This window comes from Sus scrofa, chromosome 4, assembly GCF_000003025.6.
Source record: "Sus scrofa isolate TJ Tabasco breed Duroc chromosome 4, Sscrofa11.1, whole genome shotgun sequence".
Lineage (NCBI taxonomy): Eukaryota > Metazoa > Chordata > Mammalia > Artiodactyla > Suidae > Sus > Sus scrofa.
Window position 1 is genome coordinate 35,120,198 of NC_010446.5, and position 23,771 is coordinate 35,143,968.

Here is a 23,771-nt window from a genome sequence, read left to right on the forward strand (position 1 = left end):
TCAAGTTAGAGAAAATTTAGATTTGTAGCAGACTGAAATATTGTGTGCAAAGAAAGTAGATTACTGTGGGCTGATTTCAGTGGTTAGGATCGGTCTAGAGGCATGCCATTGTACCCTGTCTTTTTATCCATGGATGAGAGGTGGTCGAGAGGTCTGGAGAGTGGGGAATAGGGAACTTAGAAGGGATAAGCCAAGATCAATGTTTTTCCTGTATCTCAAGGGTTTTTTTATATGTGATTCAAGAGAAGAGTATTATGACTAGTGACTAGAAATTACAGGAAGGTATATTTTAGTGTGTCACACAAAACTTAATAAGTAAAATAAATAATACGACAGAATGCCCTACCTGGGAAGAATATGAATTCCCATTCATTGTAAGAGGCTGATCATTACTTGTCATGGATGCCTTTGGTGGGAAGTAAAATTAAGACCATTAAGATCCTTTTCATATCTAAGATTTAGTGAGATTATGAACTACTGTAACACATGGTTGTCATGATCAACTCCTTACTGGTATTTTTTCAGATAGTTTCTCTTTTCCTTGGATTACAGGGCTGGGAGGGATCATTGCGGGCTGTGTTGGTGACAGCCTCATTTGGGTTCACAGTCACATGGCTTGTTATTCCACCCATGAACTTTCTCTCTCAGCCCACTGTTAGGTTTGCTTTCAGTTGCAGGTGTAAAAATCTAGAAATTTGTTGGCTCGATGTTAACAGAAAGCCCATGAGAAGGGTGAGGTCAGAGAAAATTGAGTCAGCCCCTCAAAGAAGTTATCAACTCTCAGATTCTTTCTGTTCCTCCACCCGCGGTTTGCTCGGCCAATCCTATTCTGAGCAGTCCTGTTCCTTGTTGGAAGTTAGCTGCACAGCAACTGGAGGAGAGTGCTTCCTCAGTCATACCTCAAGAACGGATGAGTTGCAGGAAGGAGAAGTGGGGAACATGGAGCATGTTAAGGGGAATCAGAAAATGAGGTGGAATGAAGGGGGTATGAGGAATGAGGGGGAGTTTTTGAAAAACAGGAAAAGGAGGTTAGATACGTGCACTCAATGATGAACAGGGAAGCTTCTTAAGTTCTGGAGCAGAGGATGAATGATGTAATGAAAAGGATGTTTAGGAAGTCTAGCCTGGTGTCACTCTTAGGTTTGGGCCAGGAATGGCCATGACTTGGAAGGCAATTTCCTTTTTTTTTTTTTTTTCGTCTTTTTGCCATTTCTTGGGCCGCTCCCGCGGCATATGGAGGTTCCCTGGCTAGGGGTCGAATCGGAGCTGCAGCCACCAGCCTACGCCAGAGCCACAGCAACGCTGGATCTGAGCCGCATCTGCAACCTACACCAGAGCTCACGGCAACGCCGGATTGTTAACCCACTGAGCAAGGGCAGGGACCGAACCCGCAACCTCATGGTTCCTAGTCGGATTCGTTAACCACTGCGCCACGACGGGAACTCCCGATTTCCTTTTTGAGAGTCTTTCAGTAGTGTCGGAGTTGTTCATAACAGTTTGTGAAAGCCAGTTATGACATTTTCTGGAATGTTGCATGCAGTTTTAAAATCATTGATAGCTTTAAATGAACATGAATAAGCATTTACACCATGGAAAATGATGAATGGTTCAAATCAGAGCGTTTCTCTTCAGAAAACCAATTTACTAGACACCATTGGATATTGCTTAATACATCTGGTTTTCTCACCCTGCTCCAGCATTATGAGAAATCCTATTATATAAAAAGAGAAAATAAAATTTAAGACCAAACTAACATTACAATAAGTCCCGTAGGGGTTAATTATCAGTTACTGCTCTAAGACAAACAAGCCTAATAATCTATTCTCTTTCTTCCCAAATGAATAGGAACTGAATGGGAATAAGTTTATTTCATTTGAAATAAATACCTCGAAGGCATTATTCTAACTTAATTCTTCTCAGACTTTAATGTGCATGTCAATTACCTGGGGATCCTGTAAGTGCAAATTCTAATCCAGTAAATTCTAATCAGTAGGTCTAGAGAAGTGTCTTAGATTTCAAGTTCCTAGCAAGCTCAAAGGCTTTGCTGTTGCTGCTTGTCTGGGGACATTGGGTAACAAGTCTTCAACCCTTAATTTTTGTCACATGTTGTGGGAGAAAAGGGTGACTGCTGTTATACAAGAGTGTTAAATCAGAGGGATTCTTTCTCCTGGTGACATTTTGCAGCAATGACAGGGAACCATGCTTTTCAAGTCTGGCCCTGCTGGGGAAACTGACTTTGTTAAGTCAATTAAATGGAAGGAGATTTTCCAGGTACTAACCAGGGATGCAGACTGCTGGAAGCACTAAAAGTGATTTGATTGAAACCAGTTACCAAACAGAACAGCAGCCAAATTGGCTTGATTGGCATAAGCAATCAAAAAATGAGAGCAAGCCGAATGGGAAGAGATGTTTATCCTTTTTCTTTTGTGTTTATTTTCTGCAGATAGATCATATGTTCTGCTGGACTATTAAGGTAAAAGATGAATGTAGGCTCCCCACTTGAGCTTGGCAGACTCTGCCACGATACAGCTTTGTCTGTGAGACATATTACTTTGTTTTTAACCTGTTGCCCAGGAATCATTTCTCAAGGGTGCCAGGAATCATTTCTCAATCATCATAAAGCAGGATGATTTAGTGAGATCAGAGTCACTGAGGAGATCGTCATGGGCTTTTGAGTGGGTAGTGTAGGCTAATACATTTTTCTTGGAAATAACAACATGAATGAGTCACAGTTTGGTTCTCTTCTTTAATAATGTTTCTAGGTGCTCTCTCTTTGGAGATCAACTGATGTCTCTAGAATTGTAAATTTCTATCCAGGGTCCAGACATTCCACTAGAAATATCTGAGTGAAGTACCAACCTTTATTGCTCTTTCTGAAATTTTCCCAAGGTCTGTTCTGATAAGTCTTTCATTATGGTCCAGGTCAGATGACTGTTAAACTGTTTTGCACCTGGAAATTAAGGGAAAGAGTTGCGGTGCAGTGGAAAATGTAGGAACTCTACAGAGTTGCTTAGAAACCCCTAGTAAACTTGCACTAAAAGTATAATTAGCAAATGGAAACTGTAATACTCAGGCAACACCACAATTGGCCTTCTGGAGTTGCCACTAAGGCAACAGTAGTTCAGTTACCGTTGAGCAAGACTGGACACTTTGACCACTAGATATGCAAAACTATGGAATTTTAATCCTGGAAGAGACTTTAGAGATGTTCTAACCCCTCCCACAGATTTAAGATGAGAAACTAAATCTCAGAGAATTTATAATTTGCCCCAAATCATCCTTCTGGTTGAAGAAAGAGCCAATACTAGGACTTGGGTCTCCTGATATTTTAATTATCCACAAATTGTTGATTTACTATGTATCAGATTCTATGATAAATATTTTATTTTATTATCTCATTTACTACTCATAAAGCCATATAAAAAGCTACTGTTCATTTGTTATGCCATTCATACTTATTATATGCCTACTATGTATCAACTACTGTCCCAGATGCTGGGAATACAACCAGAATAACTGCATTTATATTCTTATATTATACCAATAGACAATGACGAAATACACCAGCAAATATGATCATCAGACAGTGATGAGTGCTATGATGAAAATAAAATAGACTAGTATAATGGAGGCTGCCTGGGGTGGAAGAGGATGGTTTTAAAATGAGGAGGTGACATGTGGGCTGAGGGCTGAGTGATAAAAAGTATGTTTCAGGCAGAGGAAACAGCAGGTGCAAAGCCCCAAGGAGAGAAGGAGCTTGGTATATTCAAAGAATTGGAATCAAGTCAGGGTGGTCAGACCATTTTAGTGAGGGTGAAAGTGAAAGAAGATAAGAACCATGAAGTGTCCTCAAGGTCAAGGGAAGGAGTTTGGAAAAGTGAAAGCCTTTGGCAGCTGTGTGTGTGTGTGTGTGTGTGTTAAAAAGCAGGGAAGTAGAATGATCCAGTTTATGATTATTACTGTTCCTTTTCTATCGCTTCCTCATTTTACAAATGAGATACTAAGGTACACAGAGGTCCTGTGACTTGCCCAAGGTCATTTAGTTATTTAGTGGCATAGCTGGTATCAGTTCTGAATTGAAAAACTCCAGATCCCATGCTGTAATGTTCTCTTTTTTTCTGTATTCATGCCATTCCTACATTTAAAACAGTTCAGTGTTTTACTAGTACATTAAATGACTTTTTAAAATTTTAAATGCTTAATCTAATGTTTTTCCCCTGAAAAATGGGCCAGGGGCCATGTGCTTCACTGAATTTTGTTTGTAAAAGAATGAAAGAACTATGACTTTCATGATTAAAAGTCTTCCAGCAGCTACTTCAATAAATTTTGTTCTGTCTAGTGGTACCATTATTTTTGGACTCTGACTAAGGCAATAGAACAGTATGGTGGGGAGTTCCCATTGTAGCTCAGCGGTAATGAATCCAACTAGGATCCATGAGGCTTTGGGTTCAATCCCTGGCCTTGCTTCGTGGGTTAAGGATCCAGTGTTGCCGTGAGCTGTGGTGTAAGTCACAGACACGGCTCGGATCTGGCATTGCTGTGGCTGTGGTGTAGGCCAGCAGGTATAGCTCCGATTTGATTCCTAGCCTGGGAACCTCCATAATTTCCATGTGCCAAGTGTGTGGCCCTAAAAACCAAAAAAAAAAAAAAAAAAAAAAAAAAAAGAACAATGTGATGGGCACTGGTGCATCTCAATGGAAGTGTACAGAAAATGGAAGTTAATAGTCTAGGAGCTCTTTTGGTATTTCTACCAGAAAGAATGAGCAAATCTGATGATGTAAAGGCAGGCTCATTCCTCCTTCCCTGTCCTTCTGAACAATCCAGTCCAAAGGCCATTAGATAGGAGAGGAAGGTGGGCATTGAGTAAACAGAGGAGGAGTGCTGAGGTGGCTCAGGCAGGATGTTGGAGCCCAAGTTGGGTGAAGAGATTATCTGCACAGTCATAGGTATTGAAGCCAGAGAGGGGTGAAGAGGATGTCTACACGGGGGGCAGGGAGGACAGTAAAAGCAATGAGCAGTTATTATGAGCCCACTGAGTGCCCTTGTGTTGTTTTCTAAATACCACGTTTCACCAGAAAAAACCAGGGCTCCTTGGAGAAGTGGCTGCTTCCAGAGCTAGTGCAGGGAAAGTACAAGATGAACCTGGAACATAATATTGTGCCCCAAAGTAAGAAGGTACTCAAAGAATGATGGAATATGTCAAAAGAGCATGGATGTTGGCTTAAAGGTTGCCCACTGGCCAAATCAAGGATATTTTGAGCTAAAAAAAGTAACAGGTTGTAACCTCATGAATAAAACAGGAATCTGTGAGTCTATATTCAAACAAATAACTGGAATTTTTCTTGAGCAATGTGATAGTTACATGGTCTCATAGTGCCTTCTTATGAAATAATTTACCCCAAAAGAGTAATTTACATGGGTGGGTCTGCCAGGTTTCTCCAGTGACCGGTAATGGAACACATCAAAATTATGTGCTATCTTGTAAGAGCAGTGAGAAGAACACAGCATCACTTCTGTGATATTCCTGCCAAAAAAGTGCAACCCAAATCTAATCAGGAGTCTGCATCTGAAAACCTGAAATCAAAGGGCCATTCTTTTTTTTTTTTTTTTTTTCTATCTTTTTGCCATTTCTTGGGCCGCTCCCGCGGCATATGGAGGTTCCCTGGCTAGGGGTCTAATCGGAGCTGTAGCCGCCAGCCTACGCCAGAGCCACAGCAAAGCAGGATCTGAGCCACATCTGCAACCTACACCAGAGCTCACGGCAACGCCGGATTGTTAACCCACTGAGCAAGGGCAGGGACCGAACCTGCAACCTCATGGTTCCTAGTTGGATTCGTTAACAACTGCGCTACAACGAGAACTCCAAAGGGCCATTCTTGAAAATAACTAACCTGTAGGAGCTCCCATTGTGGTGCAGTGGAAACGAATCCAACTGGGAACCATGGGGTTGCAGGTTCGATCCCTGGCCTTGCTCAGTGGGTTAAGGATCCTGCGTTGCCATGAGCTGTGGTGTAGGTTGCAGACATGGTTGGATCTGGTATTGCTGTGTCTGAGGCTGTGGCTGGCAGCTATAGCTCCAATTCGACCTTACCCTGGGAACCTCCATCTGTCACAGGTGTGGCCCTAAAAAAAAAAAAAAAAAAGGAAAAACAAAACAAAAACAAAAAAACCAAAAAAAACAACTAAGCTATAATCTTAAAAAAAATTGCCAAGGTTGTAAAAGTGAAGGATGATTTAGAAGTGGTTGCACATTGAAGGAGACTAAAGAGCCATGACAATTAATGCAACCTGTGGTTCTGAACTGGTTCCTTTTGCTAGAAAACACATGACTGGAACAAATGGGTAAACCTCCATGGGTCGGAGGCTGAGATGACAGCAGTGTTTCAATGCTAATTATCAGATTTTGATGGTTGTATGGTGGTTATAGAATAAATACACTGAAGCACTCATTGAGCTGATGAGGCAGAATGTCAGCAACTTAACTTCAAGTGGTTCAAATGTATTGTTTCCACAACTTTTCCATATGCTTGTGAATGTTTTAAAAATTACATAGGGAGTTCCTGCTGGGGTGCTGTGGGTTAAGTATCCAGCATTGCTGCAGTTGTGGCATAGGTTGCAGCTGTGACTCAGATTCAATCCCTGCTCATGAACTTGCATATGCCATGGGCACAGCAGAAAATGAAAAAAAAAATTAGATAAAAGCTGACTAGAAAGTCAAGAGACTAATATCCCTCATATGCTATACAGTTGTATTTAAAACAAAACCTTGTTTGAAGCATGATGGCTCTGAAACCAGAGTGCCTGGGCTCAAATTCTAGCTCTGGGCCTCCGTGGGTAAATTATTTATCCTCTTTGGACTCTTTTTTTTTTTTCTTTTTAGGGTTGCACCTGCCACACATGGAGGTTTCCAGGCTAGGGGCTGAATCGGAGCTGCAGCTGCCGGCTTACACCACAGCCACAGCAATGCTGGATCCCTGCCACGTCTTCAGTCTACACTGCAGCTCATGGCAACACTCGATCCTTAACCCACTGAGCGAGGCCAGTGATTGAACCCATGTCCTCATGGATACTAGTCAGGTCATTACTTCCGAGCTACAATGGGAACTCTGCTCTCTAGGCCTATCTTTGTCATCTCTTTGAGCTCCTGGGGGATGACCATCCATTTTACAGGGTTGAGAGGAGAAATTAGTGAGATAATCAGGCAACAACCCTAGAATAGGTCCTGGCATATGGTAAATGGTCAATACCTATTAACTACTCTTCTCATTCTTTAAGCTGGTAAAAACATCTATGTAATTTATCCTTCTCAGTCCTTTAATGACACAGCTCCTTTGAATGAGTTCCAAGAAAGTCCCTTCTTGCACTGAACTGCTCCCTATGTTCAGTGGTGTCGTTAACTAAGCTCCAGTTTATTTGACCAATTATGCTCTAAAAGTAAATATCCACAAGCATCCTGAGATTATGGTGACAGGGTTATAGACTTTCTTAGAGCTGTTGGGGAGGCCATGGGCCCATCTTTGGCCAACTAGACATAATCGTGAGATTTGGCCAGATGTACATGTGTTGATTGCTAGCACCAATGGCCGAGACTGTAGAAGGCCCAGAATTAGTTTCTCTGGGTTTGGAATCCAGAATTTCTCATTGTAATTTCCATTTTTAGAACTTCACAGGCCTTTGGAGATCACTAGGCCCAACCCTCTCATTTTATAGCTGAGGTGACTGCAGTCCAGGGAGGTAAAATTTGCCCCATGTAGGATCATGCTAGAATTTGAAGATAGTCTGACACAGAGGTAAAATAGTCTGGGCAAAGCTGGGTCCCATGACGGAAGGAGAAAAATGTTTCTGGTGGACAAATGCACATCTTTCAGGTGGTAGTGGAGGAATTTTCCAGTTTCTAAGTGGGGACTTCTGCTGGGGGATGCCTTGACCCACCAGATTTCAGCCTGGGGGATCCATTCTGACAGCCTCGTAAGGTCTCAGCTCTGGAATGTCCCACTTTTTCTCAGTGCATCTGTATAATGTGCCTTGCAGACTGCAAAGTGCTGTCTAATCTTTTGATTGCATCACTGTGTTCCAGCAGGTTCCTCTATGGCCAGACAAGGTGTCAGGCCGTTGGCCTTGAGCCCCTGACTGATCTTCCTGATTAAGTGGTTGAGTCAGATTCCTCAAGTGCTCTGATCACTTTATGTCCATTCCACGGTTTAAGAGATTCCAACTATTTCTGGTAGGAAAACAAATATCCTCCAGGCTGCTGGTGAGTTTGCCAAGACACATCCGGATTCATCATACAACCATCAAGATACAAAGCCCTAAAAATAGGGAGCTTGCTTTAATATTTCACTTGGCATCAGGATACTAGGTTCATTTTAACTGCATTCAGTATTTTACATTGATTTCACTTGATTTCCTGTAGGCTGCTCCTTGGCTGTGGAGGGCAACTTCTTATTTATTTTCATCTCTGCTTGGCTTCAGATTAAGGCCTTGTGTGTTAAAAAATACCAACTTTTCTTTTCACCACCCATCTGTTTAATAATTATTTTCTCTTCTCTTCTTTTAACTCCCTGGTTATGCTAACATTACTGTGTCTAAATAGAATGTCTACATTTGATTGCATTGTTCATTTTAAAAATTTCCCCCTTGTTTGTTTAATTAGAATTTAGAGTATACTAGCACTATATCCCTTTCAATAATTCAGGAATCAAAATGGATTTCATCAGTCTTGGTGGGTTAACAATAGTGTCTGTGTTTATTGCTGAGATTCATTAAGAAAGAAAACTTCCCTGTTTTCATTTCTTTCTTGGGGGAAAAAAACATGACATTTTTATTTAAATACAGCTTGTTCAGAATTTAGCTTTCCCCCAGTTAGTGTTTCTATAGTTTATTAAGCTGCACAATGAACTCTGGGTAAAATGTGAGAATAAAGAAGTGAGAATAAAGCGTAATGTCACATGTGACATGATCATATCTTTCCTGCTGGGGCTTGATGGTGTGGGTTAGGTGAAAGGGTTTTCTGCCTTCTAAGGAATATTCTTTCCATCATTTTTCTTGCTCAGTCCTATGCTAAGTAGGGGAATACACAGTTGAACTGTTGGTCCATATTCTTTCTTGTCTGACATTCAAGTAAACATGGTTTTATAATCCATAGTAGATGTTTTTCTCTCTCCCTCCTTCCCTTCCTTCCTTCCTTTCTTTTTTTTTTTTTTTTCTTTTTAGGGCTGTAACTGTGGCATATGGAAGTTCTCAGGCTAGGGGTGAAATCAGAGCTGCAACTGCTGGCCTACACCACAGCCACAGCAATGTGGTATCCGAGCCACACCTGCAATCTACACCACAGCTCATGGCAATACCGGGTCCCCGATTCACTGACGAGGCCAAGGATGGAGCCCACATCCTCATGGATACTAGTCAGATTCATTTCTGCTGCACCACAATGGGAACTCCTTCTCTCTCCTTCCTTTCTTTCCCTCCTGCCCACAACATATATATATACAAAGTATACCTATACATACTTATATTGCTGTAAGTTTCAAAGACATTGCCTTTGATATATGTTTGCTACAGCAGCTTAGCCTAAGGATGATTGGGGGTTAATGATTTTTATGACTTGGACCCTCCCACTCTGATTAAGGTGTCTCTCTCTACCAGCTGTGTTTAGATAAACTCTCCAAAAAACTGGTTTGTGTTGGCTCATTTAAACATGGTCATTTGACTCACATTCTAAAACATGTTACCTTCCCATGCTTGGCATGCAACCAGCCTGAGATTTTCCTGTGTTTTTGTTGCAGAAGATGAGAAAAATCATGACTTGGGGGCAGCAGCAGTCAGGAGGAGCCTCTTTGGGATTAGGTGATGCTCCATTAGTATCTGGGGTTTATCCATTATATCATTGTAGGGGTTTGGGGATGCTTTTAAATTGTAATATAATTTTAAACTTACTGAAAATTTTCAAGTGTAGTACAAATAGTTCTATTCCATTACTAAGATTCTATATACATTTACATTTTGGATTCCTTGGAGGCATCACACTCTGTTACCCTTAAATACTTGTGTGTGTATCTTCTAAGATCAAGCACATTCTCTTACATAACCAGATGATACATCTAGGAAATTTAACATTAATGTAGGAATACTATCTAATTCATATTCTAGATATAAATTTTGTCAAATGTCCCAATATTTTCTTGATTTTTAAAATCAGTTATATATTAAAGCACAAACTTATGATTTTGCTACCTCTGTGTAAAGCCATTTCCTCCATGATTGTCATATTTCATTAAACTGAAGCTATATTAAAAATGATTTGGTTTCTAAGGCATTAATTTTTGTTTTACTGGAAGTTTTGGTAAGTATGTGAGCCTGGATTTCTTAAGGACAGAGACTGCTGTGTTATTAAACTTTTTATCTCCTGGATCCCTTAACTTACTGCCTGTATTTGCTAAATGAATAAATGGAGTAAAGCCCAATTTTAGATCCCCGATATTTCAGCGTTCTAATTATTAATCACTAGGATTTTTTTCCATAAGGATAACCTTCTTGTGCTTCAGCTTACTTTTGTTCTGTGTGGCCTCTGACATAGCCCAGTCAGTCTAAATTTTTTGTGAGGTTGTGTGTATTCATATTGGCCTTCTCCATAAAAGGGTAAGGGTTGGGGATCCATAGAAAGCACTTCCCTTGTTTCCCGAGAATCCATGTCTTCCTTCCCATTAAAAACATAAAACTAGGTCTAGGGATTTGATTGTTCCGTCTCTAAATCCCCATTTAATTAACTATATGAGGCATATGGGGAAACCTTTTCTTTAAAATTTTTCTTCTCTCTCATAGCATTATGATGTCTCATCATAACAAGAGACAGCGGTGATTTGAAAGAGGACAGAGGGAGCTGTGAGGATGAAAGATCTCTGGGCTCAGAGTCACATGATCTGGGCCAGATCCTGGCTCCTTTATAGGCTGTTTGTGTTACCTTGGGACATGGTTCTAAGCTTCATTTTGCCAATAAAGAACTGAGGATCAGAGAGGATCAAGGCCTTGGATGAAGCTGTAGATAGACTATTTCAGAGACAGGACTCCTTGTCCTAGCTCTGTCACTTACTGGAGCAAGGGCTAACCTTCCTGGATTAATCATTTTTGAAAACATTAATTGTTACTCTGGAACCATGCCTGGCCCATGGTCAGTGCTCAGTATTCAGATTTATGGTGATGGTGGTGAGTCTAGTTTCTATATTATCTGTAGCAAAAGTTCTGGTCTTTCAGTTTACTTGTCTTGTCAGGAGTGGCAGGTAGGTTTCATTTCAGGTGCAGGGCCTACCCAGAGCACTATGGGGAAAGAATTATGGCCCCAATTCTCTCTCCTCTTCTCTGTCCTCTTTTTTTCTCCTTTCTCAATCAAGTCACTATTGATTGTGAGTGCAGAAAAACTTAGCCATCCTTTAGACCGAGGGAGGAAGATGATTGCTCCTCCTCTAAGTGCGATTGTTTTTCTCTGATGAGCAAGAAACAGAGGGAGAGAGAGAGATGGAAAGGGAAAGGGAGAGAGTAAGAGAGAAAGAGAGAGAGAGAGAGAATGAGGAAAAGGGGAAATGAGGAGGATAGGTCATGAAGGAAAGGAAAAGCAGAGGGTAGACAAGCCAGGAGAGGTCAGGGGAAATGAAGAGGCCCTCAGGGATGGGGATGTTTCTAGTTTCCATGTGGCATGACCCATATGGGCAAGTAAGAAGTGGGGTCATTCACCTAGGAATTTTCTAGGTAGAAACTGTTCTGTCCTGAACAAAGTGTTGCATTATTCCACAACACTCCATAATGACCTCACAGCCACCTCTATATACACCCTTTGACTCAGCCCTACCCACCAGAGGGACAAGACTTAGCTCCACCTGCCAGTGGGCAGGCACCAGCCCCTCCCACCAGGAAGCCTGCATAGGCCCCTGGACCAACTTACCTACCAGGGGGCAGACACCAGAAGTAAGAGGAACTAAAATCTTGCAGCCTAAGGAAATACCACAAACACAAAAAGTGAGACAAAATGAGACGACAGAGAAATATGTTTCAGATGAAGGAACAAGATAAAAACCCACAAAACAACTAAATTAAGGGGAGATAGACAATTTACCTGAAAAATAGTTCAGAGTAATGATAGTCAGGATGACCCAAGATCTCAAAAAAAGAATGGAGATAAAGATGAAGAAAAGAGGTGTTTAACAAAGAGCTAGAAGATTTAAAGAACAAATAAAGTGAACAATACAATAACTGAAATGAAAAATATATTAGAAGAAATCAATATCAAAATACATGAAGCAGAAGAATGGATAAGTGAGCTGGAAGATAGAGTGGTGGGAATCACTTCTGTGGAATAGAATGAAGAAAATAAAATGAAAAGAAATGAGGACAATCTAAGAGGCCTCTGGGACAACATTAAATGTGCCAATATTCACATCATGGGGTCCCAGAAGGAGAAGAGAGAGAGAAAGGGCCTGAAAAAATATTTGAAGAGATAATAACTGAAAATTTCCCTAACATAGTAGAGGAAACATTCACTCAAGTCCAGGAAGTACAGAGAGTCCCATACAGGATAAACCCAAGGAGGAACATGCCAAGATACATATTAATCAAACTGAGAAAAATTAAAGACAGAGAAAATATAAGCAAAAGGAAAAAAAACCCATAAATAACATACAAGGGAAACCTCATAAGGTTATCAGCTGATTTTTCAGCATAAACTGCAGGCTAGAAGGAAGTGGCACAACATATTTAAAGTGATGAAGGAATACTTTACTAAGCAAGGTTCTCATTCAGGTTTGATGGAAAAACCAAAAGCTTTACAGACAAGCAAAAGCAAAAAGAATTTAATGCCACCAAACCAGCTTTACAACAAATGCTAAACAAATGACTTCTCTAGGCAGAAAAGAAAAGGTCACCCATAGAAAAAAGAAAATTACAAAGAGAAAGCTCACCAGTAAAAGCAAACATAAAATAAAAACAGGAAATCATCCAAAGAAAAATATGATATCAAAACTAGCAATTTTGAGAAGGGGAGAGACAAATCACAACACTGCCTGGCTTACAGATTATGTGATCTAGTGTTACGTACCATTTCAAAGAGGAGACAAGGGAAAAGTTTAAATCCTTCGATTTGAAATTATTGGGCTCTTTTCTCAAGCCTTGGTTCTCCACCTTGCACCTGCTGGGTTCTCTCTCCATTTTTTCCCTTCCCACATTCAGCCTTCCCCTTCTCTGCCTTCCTTTCTCAGATTGTCTCTCCCTGGACCTCTCAGTCCTTTACACCAAGCTTGTAGACCCCCAGCCTCTGCCGCATCCTGTCCTGTTGAATGCCTAAGGCTTTATACAGAGAATGGATGTGTTGTTGGCATTTATTTGCGTTCTTTTTGTTATGTACCTTTTTATGGACTGGATGTCTGGCTGACCTGCCCCTTAATGTGACTCAGAGCATGCGGGAGAGAAGGACGTAGAAGGACACAGGCAGCCAAGAGCTAATGGAGTCAGATTATGGACATGGTTGAATGGACAGTACTTAAATCCATTGGCAGTAGGGAGCCATTGAAAGTTTTTGACCAGAAGCATAAGCACAGGGCAGGTATTTTACAAATAGTCTTCCAGGTTTGATTATGCCAAGACCCTCTACATCAAAACAAAAGGTAAGTCTGCCACAATGCTGCAAGGCAAAGATGGCTGTGCCCTCTAAAATCCACACAGTCATTTCATAAAAAGCACCAGAACCTGAGCTACCCTTCTTCCATCGCATCAAATGCAGTGAGTGTTTTTCTAGTGCCTGCCTTGAACAAGACTCTGGACCAAGCCTTGTTTCTCTACCTGAGTGGTTCTTTTAAATGGTTGTTATTGCAGGAACTCCTTGAGGTTTGAGATCTTTCATTTCAAAATGATAAGATTACTCCAGCTCTTGAAGAGGGCAGAGTGATAACTGTCCTGACATTTTATTTTACAGACTGCTTATTGCAAAGCAGATTTCTGTCTGACTCTCAGTGTCTCTCTAAATAGGAGACAAGAGAGATGCTGGCAGAGATGGTTGGATTAAAGCAGGGTTCCTAATAGCCACCAAATGACTGTTAGTTTATGTCGTGAAAACTGCTGGGGGTCTGGGGCAACCTTGTGCTTCCTCTGATGCTCTTCAAGTTGGGGAAAGAGCCAGCAGTCGGATGTTCCCAGATTGAGGACCACAGCACCATCAGCAGTGGCTGTGCTTCATTGGATGACAGATGGAACGGGTGACAGAGGGGCAGCCGTGGCCCCACATCTACCTCAGGTTGGAAGAGATGCCGTCATCCTTCCAAGTGTGGTGCATGATGGCCCTGACAGCGCCCCTCCCCTTCTTGAGAAATCAGTGCCCTGAGCCAGCAGCAGCAGAATTCCTGAAAGAAATCCAGGCTCATTAGAGAGCTCCAGCTTATGCTGTCACCCAACTTCCTCAAAAATTGTGGAGGTGAAAGAGAGAAGGAAGACAGAAGGGAAATTGGGAAAGAGAAGGTGTGATTTCTAGAAAGAAGAGTCTTTCTGCTGCCTCCTGACAGCCAGTTCTGTCAGAGACGTCCACCCAGCTGGCAGGTGGCAAGTCTGCCTGGAGAGCTGGTCTCTTATCTTGACAAGGTGGAGGTCTCTTTGCTCCCTTAGCACCCTGGGAAAACTCAGCCCCAGGAAACCTCTCAGTGCCATCCGCACTGCAGTCCCTGGCATCAGCACAACATGCATGCCGGACGTCTCCCCGGCTTCCTTCCTGCCTCTTCTCCAGGGCACGGGAGGTGTTCAGCTCTGCCTTCAGCCTCTTTGTGTTTCTGGAGCTGCTGAGGGGTCCCCCTCATGAGACTGATGATCACAGGTGTGCTCTGCAGCTGTGATCAGAGATGGGCTAGGGAGGTGGCCCAGGGGTGTGGACATCAGGAATGTTTCTCCCTACATGAGGGCTGAAGCGTGTCTAATCAGCATTGCTGGAGTGGCTTTGCCTGGAGCCTACAGCCATGGAAACCAGTGGGCAAGAGGAAGCATGGCTCTGCCTTCCCAGGCTCTGTGGAAGGTGCGATCGCAAGTTGAGAATGATGGCAGAGCTTGGCAAAAGACAGGCAGTGGCTAAGCCTGGTCGATTTTCAGCTGGTCTAGTGTGAGTCAAGCCTACGGAGCTTAAGAGATGAGCATATGAGGATGTGAGCTGTTAAGTGGTTTCATTTTATAGACTCAGAATTTACATTTGCATTCTTTTCATCACCGTCACCTGACATCCTCAGTTGCCTGAGGAATAGAGGATGATGACGGGCGGCTGTCTGGGGCTTCCTCCCAGATCCATGCAGCACCAGTTCCCACTTCCTCCTGCCCGCATCTTCCAGAGATGCTAAGGGGTGCTTGGATCTGACACTGCTCTAGGAAGACCTTGCTCCTTTTTGCTGAACTGACAAAAAATTTCTTGGTAGCTGGTAATTTCTAAGGCCTTTAAACAGTACAGAAACTATCTTATCCTTTTCTTCTCTCTGGTTTAGTCAAGCTTGGCTGAGGGGCCCTGACTTTGGGAGAAGCAGGGCTCAGCTTGGAGGGTTCTGACCACTTGGTTCCTAGCAGCGGATGCCTGCGGGACAGTCTAATGCTGACCATCAGCTCCCACACGTTCCCAGGCCTCCCCATAGCTCGAGGATTAGAACAAATATCCTTCGTGGGAGCTTATCATTGGAAGGAACCAAGGAAATTAAAATCACAGGGATGACTTGTTTAAGATCATTTATTTGTTCAAGAGACATTTACTGGGAGTTTCTGTCATGGCACAGTGGGAACAAATCTAACTAGTATCCACGAGGACGTGGGGTGATCCATGGCTTCGCTCAGTGGATTAAAGATTGGGCATGGCTGTGAGGTGTGGTGTGGGTTGCAGACGTGGCTTGGATCCCATGTTGCTGGGGCCGTGGTGTACACCAGCAGCTGCAACTCTGATTGGACCCATAGCCTGTGAACTTCCATATGCTGTGAGTGTGGCCTAAGGAAAAAAAAAAGAAAAAAAGAAAGAAACATTTGCTGAGTATTAGACACTGCCAAGAAGGTTAAAATATGATATGACAGAATGTTTTGGAGTGACCAGTTCCAGCATGTTCTGGCCATGCCCAGTGGCAGGCACAGACACCTTGTCAAACTCAGATGCCTCCATATCAAGCTAGAAACATCACTGAAGCCCCAGTCAAGGGAAGTGGGAGTGTGAGGTCTGTGCTCAGGTTTATGTCCTGAGTCCAGCCTCCCTCCTCCCACATGGGCCATCTCCCACACGTCCACATAGCATGGCCTCCCTCCAAATCCTTGCATATTTGCCCACTCCTTATGCGCTTTGGCCCAAGATTGCTAAGGAAGCTCCAGTCACCTCTGTCAACCTTCTGCCTAGAAATCTCCTTGCTTTTTTCTATCAATATAAGAATATATATTGCAACATATTTTTAGATACACAAAATATATTACAATATAAAAATATAGCAATGTATAAAATAATTATTGCAATATATAAAAATATATTTTATACATAATATATATATTATATGTATATTTTATATAACGCATAACATATTTTATAAATATATTTAAATATAAAATATATTTTATTTATTGCAATGATAAAATATAATGCAATGTATAAAATACATATTTATATTTCAGCTATCCCTACTGCGAATAGCATATACTTTAGTTTTATTATAATAACATCTGCTTATATGGATATATTACCATCTCAGCCAACTATGCTGAGGAACAGATGACCAAAAAATATTGGTGGCATATTATAGCAACTAGCCCTGTTTCCTGTTCTGTGACTGCAGGTCAGCTGGGCAGGGCTGGGCTGGGCCCCGGGCTGTGAACTTAGATCAGCTCCATTTGTTCCACATCCTTTGTTCTCCTTGGACCAGTGGCTTCTGGGAGCGTAGCCTCTCCCAGCCACAGCAGAACTGCAATGGGGGCAAATGGAAACACAGTGTCTTTTAAGGCCTCAGCTCAGAGCTCGTCCACTGTCACGCCTGCCCACACTCCACTGGCCAAACACAGCATCAGTGAGGCAGAAATGCATGTTCTCTCTCTGGTGGGACCAACTACAAAGTCATGGGGCAGAGGGAGGGGTGAAGACCTCAGAAGACAGTGAAATGGGCCCCAGCTCTCCTGCAGCAACATTGGAGGGATGTCTGGGCATCTAACAGTCACTAGAGAAGACTTGCAGTTAATCCTCTAGCTTTTAGTGCCAGCATCAACCCCTTCTTCCAGAAACCCCTGGTCCCACCAAATCTGGAACCATTTGGGGGGTCATGCAGTGTAAGTCTGGTTGCTTCTCTCCTTTCCCACCACCACTTTAGGATTCATCCTTCCAGGTTTGTTAAGTCAGTGACCACTTGGCCATCTGCTTCCCAGCTTCCCAAATTCCATTGCTTTTGTCTCTTTTTGCATTTCCTTGGTCCTTGTGGGTTTATGCCTGTAGTAAAATCCTTTTACTGTCATTTTCTTGGTGTTTGGGGAGAGAGTAAGGCTAAATGCATGTTTTCAATCCATCATCATTCCCACCTGGCTTCTTCTTGACACCTTAATGATCAGCCTTCTTTCCCTCTTCAGCTCCTCTGGCTTTAATTAGGCGCTTCCCAGAGCCCCTTGTTGCCCAGAGACACCAAGGAAAGAAACTTTGTATGAAATGCCTGACGGGGTGGTGACTCACTTCTCAGTCTGGCTGGCTGTTGCAACACAATGTCAGCTACAGAATAACCCTTTCTGACTCAATGTTGTGTCCATAAACACAGACACATTTTCAGAAATCATGTACCTCTTCAGAGTCTTTCAATATATATAGCATCACTATTTTGATCTAAATCTGAGCATAGGAATCATTTGGCTACACACACACACACACACATGAATGCATAATGCATACTAACAAGCTGGATTTTCTTACACTAAGTCAGAATGCAAAAGAATACAAAATACAATCTACCTGGTCCATTTTGACTGCCTTCATTCTTTTCCCATGAGTTCATTGGAAATAGGAGAAGTGAGGAAGATACGCTGTAACTCATGGTTGGATCAGCTCTTTCATGTTTTCCAAATGTTGGCTGACCACTGGAGCGTCCCATCTGATAGGAAGACTGAGGACAAGAATGTGTGAACAGTGATGACATGCCCATCCTCAATTTTCTGACCCATCGCCTCTCTAACACACTGGGCATATGCAGCTACAGTAGCAGAAAAAGGTTTTGCCAGTGAGAATCCTCTCAAAATTGAATGGAAATATTCTGGAGTACTATCAGGACAGGGATGTACAAATGTATTTCCAAGCTGGGGAAGAAGGGAGAAAGATGATCTGTAGGAGTTCCCATTGTAGCTCAGTGGGTTAAGAACCCAACTTGTATCCATGAGGTTGAGGGTTCGATCCCTGGCCTTGCTCAGTGGGTTAAGAATCCAGTGGTGCCTCAAGCTGTTGTGTAGGTCACTCAGATCGCATGTTGCTGTTGCTGTGGCTGTGGTGTAGGCCGGCAGCTGCAGCTCCGATTCAACCCCTGGCCTGAGAACTTCCACATGCCACAGGTGTGGCCCTAAAAAGAAAAAAAAAAAAAAAAAAGTGTATCCATTTATGAACCTTGAATCAGAAAACTGGGGTTCAAATCCTAATCCCATTCCTTACCTTCTCTATGACCTTGGGTAATTTTCTTGATTTCTTGGATGAGAAAGCAAATCTCCTGGCTCGTCGAGTTGTTGGAACAAGGACAGGAGACAATGAAAGCTCTTTGCTAAATGAAAGTTCTATTCACATATGAATTTTATTTGGGGAGAGTTATGAATATAAGTACTTTATACAAGGTGGGTCTGTAGTAAGAAATCTATTTCTATGTATCTCACCTTACTCTGAACACTTAGTCCTGGAAAGCAGGAGGAACTATGCATATTGTTCACTGGAAGGTTAGTTGATGATAATTAACACCTGATGCGCACGTGGTAATGGCCACGCCCAGTTCTAAGCACTTTACACCCAAGTCCATCTAATCCTCAGAACAACGCTGGGAAACGGGTTCTATAGATATTATCATCCCCCTTTGAAATAGGAGACCTGAGGCCCAGAGAAGTGAAGTCAGTTGCTTAAGGTCATGACTAGTGGGGCCAGGAACCCCCAAAGGCAGCCTGGCCCCAGAGCCTGCAGTGGAGGGGCTGTCAGCTCCCAGCCCCCCTTCAGCACCTGCCCACCGCCCCCGCCCCCGGACCATTATAAGGTTCACGAGGGCAAAGACGGATGCTTTTCTCTTTGTCAGTTGACCTCCGGGGCCTAGCATGATGCCTGGCACATAGTAGGCTCGCTAAATGCTTGTGTAAAACACCCTTGGCGGAGTGAACGTCCTAACAGGAAAGGCCTGTGGGTGACTCCCTGCCCTGAGAAGTAGATCGCGGAGGCTCAGCAGGGGCTGCTTAACTCAGCTCAGGTGAGGAGGATTCTGGGAAAAGACGCGTGAGGAGGAGCGTCAAAGCCGCTGAGTTCACGTCGTGCAGAGCGTGAACCTTGCTCCGTGAGTCCCACAGGCGCTTCCTTCGTTTTGTGGTCTCTCTCACCTCAGCCCCCAACTGAAAGAAGAGGCTCCCAGGCTGGGAGTTGCAAGGAAATTTAATGAGAGGATTGTTTAGAGAGATGTGGGGCGGGAGCAGGGAAACCAACAGTTCCTGGGACCAGCAACAGCGAGGAGCTGTTGCCACGCTTGGGCCTGAAGGTAAGAGCTGGAGTCGGGGAGCTGGGGGCTGTGGAAGGGCTGAGGACGGGATGGGGGGCGGGTGGCATGCCTGTAGAGGGATGGGGTCCCTACTAGGAGCACAGAGCAGGCAAGGAGGAAAGACGAAGAGACACCCCAACATTTGTCTCTTTCCCTTTGCTCTCCTGCTGGGACTCCCGTGGCGCAGCTCCTTGGGGAGCCGGAGAGCCGGGGAGCCCCGTGATGACTGGGAGAGGGCCGTCGCCTGGGGCCCGGGAAGCAGGGGATGGACCTGGCGGTGGGGAACAGGAGAAAAGCTAGCGTGCCGTTGCTTTTCGTTAAATAGTTCTTTAAATTGGGAGAGGTTCCTTGTGATCAACTTCAATCTGCCCATCCCCTACTCCAACCTATTGGCTCTTGATGTTACTTCATTTTACTGCATCTCTTTCTGCTTCTCTGATGTCTGTCTTTCTTTTCTTTTCTTTCTTTTTAGCATATGGAAGTTCCCAAGCTAGAGGTTGATTCGGAGCTGCAGCTGCCGCCCTACCCCATAGTCCCAGCAACGCCAGATCCCAGCTGTGTCTGCGACCTACACCACAGCTCAGGGCAATGCCGGATCCTTAACCCACTGAGCAAGGCCAGGGCATGAACCCACGTCCTCATGGATACTAGTCAGGTTCTTAACCCTCTGAGCCACAATGGGAACTCCTGCTGTCTCTATTCTCTATCTGTCTTGCATTTAAATTCTTCAACCAGAGAAGAATCCACTCTGGTGGTATTGGACAGGGCACTCACAGGGCAGCCTGTAAATACAGCCTTCGTGTCATGCACTGGTCTCTGGTTCAGTTAGCTACAAAGCAGGGGGGCCTGATTAAAAAAAACAAAACAAAACAAAACAAACCTCTCAAAAATGGTTACCAGTTTCAGATACTTCAGAGGAAACAGCCTGATGGGAAGCCACCTCTCATATCCAGTACATTGTAACAAAATGACCACCTTCCTGTTTGAAGGCTAATTAAGCTGCTGGGAGGGAGGAGCTAATGCTCACCCTTAGGGTCTAGGGACCCCGCATATTGCCTCTGTCAGCTGTATTCATCATGTGTGCCCCACTGGGGTCTCCTCTGGGGTGATGCAGCCCTAGCTCCCTGGGCCACTCCTGTATTAGCTGGGACAACTGTCCTGCCCCAGATACTGTGTTCAGAGTCTGGTTCATGAACTGATGCTGTTGGGCTTCTAATCAGAGTCACCGTATTCATTTGTCTTCGTAAAAAGTAAATGGCTTTGTCAATGAGGTTCCTGATAAAAAGGAGCAGAGCATGATGCTTTTTAGTCATAATCAGTTCTGTAAAACCTCCCAAATAGAAAATGAGTGTTTCCGGACATTTTGGATCATGATGAAAGTTGAATTTATGATGGCACTGTTCGGTCAGGTTCCAGGATGGCAGGCAGCCTTGATTGGTGGCTGGGACTAGTCTCTTTGCTCAGTTCTCCCTGGTGTGGGGTCTCTTCCAAGCCGCCCCATTGGAGAACAGCACCACAGGAACCCCGCCGCCCCGTTACCATTCCAGACCATCTCTCAAGGTCAGAACTCTCCACGTGCCTGGTTCTCTGCACGCCGTCTTTCCGACCACTGAGAACACCCTTGCCCTTTATCTCCGTCTTGTGACAGTCTCATCTTTCCAGCTTCCTCCCAAATGCCCCGTTCCATGTGATAATGCTCATGGGCATAGGCTCTGTAGTCAGACCATCTGCACTTTATACGTAGTCCAGCCTCTCATCAGAGGCCCTGATTTCTTCATTTGTAAATAGAGGATGGGTGAGGCTGCCTCTGACGGGGGTTAAGCAGATGAGCATCGGAGCAAGATTGGTTTCAAATGCTGGCTCAACCACCTAACTGGCTGTATGACCTTGAGGAAGTTAATGAACTCTCAGGGCCTCAGTTTCTTTATCTGTAAAATGGAGGTGATAAGATCTGTATAGATTTGTTGTGGGGATTAATTGAGTTCATTAAAGACAAAACTCTTCGAACAGTGCCCCAAATGTGGAAGCTTAAATGAATGTAGCAGTTGATTATTTTCTATCTCATTGTGTAAAGGATAAGGAACAGTGAGGTAAAATGAGCAAAGCATTGGAATTACGCGGGGCCCAAAGATGGTGCTCAATAAATGATCGCGGCACTTGTGTTGGTGCATTTTTCTTCTTTTTCTCCAACATGCCAGGGAGAGGTTGTCTAGCCCCTGTGTTCCCATAGCATGGTAATCCTATTTCTCCTAGCTTTTTTTTTTTTTTTTTTTTTTTTTTTTTTTACATTGTGTTGTCATTGTTTGGATTCTGCCTTAGCATATTGGGCTTTGAGGTTCTTGCAGGCCAGAGTAGGTGATTCATAAATGTTTGAGATTGGTTAAAATAAAAAGTTAGCATAGCTCAGCAAGATTTTCGCCCTCAAGATTGATGCTGCTAGCTTGTCAGTGGAGTTCTCTGTCTATCAAGAGGCCGGTAGCAGGTGGATTAAGACTTCCGGTTTGGGGTGCCTCTGCCTCCCTCCTCAGCTCCCACGCTTCCCCAGGTGCAGTGTCAGAACGCGACTTCGAGTGCCGCCGATGGGTCTGTCCCTTTTCTCTAGATAAGCTCTTTACAGTGCTTGAAATGAATGGTAAGAACTGACACTGGGGGCCTCTCCTTTTTGCTCCCCTTTACGTGAATCATTTGTGTGGTTGCAAATGGAGTTTTCATACCCTTGCCTCAAATTAGAATGTTATCACCGTAAAGCAGTGTTTGCTGTGAAAGCAGCCGCATCCCGATAATGGCGAATTCCATTCCCTCCCCAAGCTTCTGACTTGAGATGTTTAGAGGAATAAAAGAAAAAGAAATAACAATTGATTGCTTCCTGTTTGGGGTTTTTCTTAAGCGAAAAGGAATAAATCTTCTTCTCACTTGAAACTGTTTGGCCTCTGCGTGTGATATATTAATGAGTGCAAAAGAATTGACATCAAACAATGGTTTATTGCAGAAATTGCTGTAGTTAAGGCTGAGAATGTGCTTTCAGTCAACACCCCATGCCAACCTGTCATCCCGCTTCCTCGTAAACGTCTTTGCAGGTGATACATAAACATGCCAAGTGCACCACACAATGCCCCATGTGAGCGCTGGCTTGTCACAGTGCTTAGATGCACAGATGTTATTTTTGCACTCCGATTCAGAAGATTTTGTTACGCATCAGAATTATCATAAACATCAGCTCATATAGATAGGGAGTGAGCGAATGTTAGATTTCTGATAAAAGAGAAGCATCGTCCGACCTTGAGGTTCAAAATGTGTTACACTGCAGAGGGAAATTTTTTTTCTGTCTTTTTTTTTTTTTTTCTTTTTAGGGCCTCTGTGGCATGAGGAATATTTATCTAATAGAATGTCTCCATTATATTGGTTGTTTGAGATGAAGTTAAAATCTCAGGTGTTGGCCTTGTTGGTTGGCGAGAAGTTAGTTGGTATTTCCCCTCTTCTGAAAAAACATTTCATAAATAACATTTATAAGATTTTTTCTTGAACTGTTTGTAATATTTTTTCTTGAACTGTTGTATAGCTTTGGAGATGGGTTCTCTTCAGAAGCCTCAGGAGCCATCCAGATGTATTCTCTGTAGCAGTGTGGATTTGGCTGTTTTGTGTGATGTGCCTTTAACAGACCTGTCAGCTTTCTTCTGTTTTCTATCCCGCCGCAGCCGGCCGATTAGGTTCTGTGACGCTTATCCAATATATTATAATGCTTTATAGGATCTTTGGCCCAAACCTAGAGTTTGTCTCATTCTGGGTTTGGATTGTCTGTTGGCAGTTCATTACACTGTGTTTGGCCTCTGAGTTTCCCAAACCAGCTGTGCCTACTGCTGTTTGCACAGGCTCAGCGGGTGCCAAAGGCTGGCACAGGGAAGGGTAAACAGATGCTGGGGCTCTGTCCAGATTCAGACCTCTAGTGCTTTTTAGCATATTTGTATATGGTTTGAATTTTTTATTTTCTCTATATTGTGATGTTTCTACACCTTAAAAACCTTTCTGGCTGAGGAGAGAGTGTCCCTCCCT

At 43.3% G+C, this 23,771-nt stretch overlaps 1 protein-coding gene and 1 long non-coding RNA gene across 12 annotated transcripts in view; both read left to right on the forward strand.

Annotated features, from left to right (window-relative positions):
* NCALD (neurocalcin delta) overlaps window positions 1–23,771 on the forward strand; it is a 445,133-nt gene that overhangs the window by 195,937 nt on the left and 225,425 nt on the right. The gene's annotated exons all lie outside the window — the stretch shown is intronic.
* LOC110260427 lies at window positions 4,624–6,347 on the forward strand. Its single transcript, XR_002343692.1, has 2 exons — window positions 4,624–5,657; window positions 6,016–6,347. It is a non-coding gene; the product is annotated as an uncharacterized LOC110260427 (long non-coding RNA).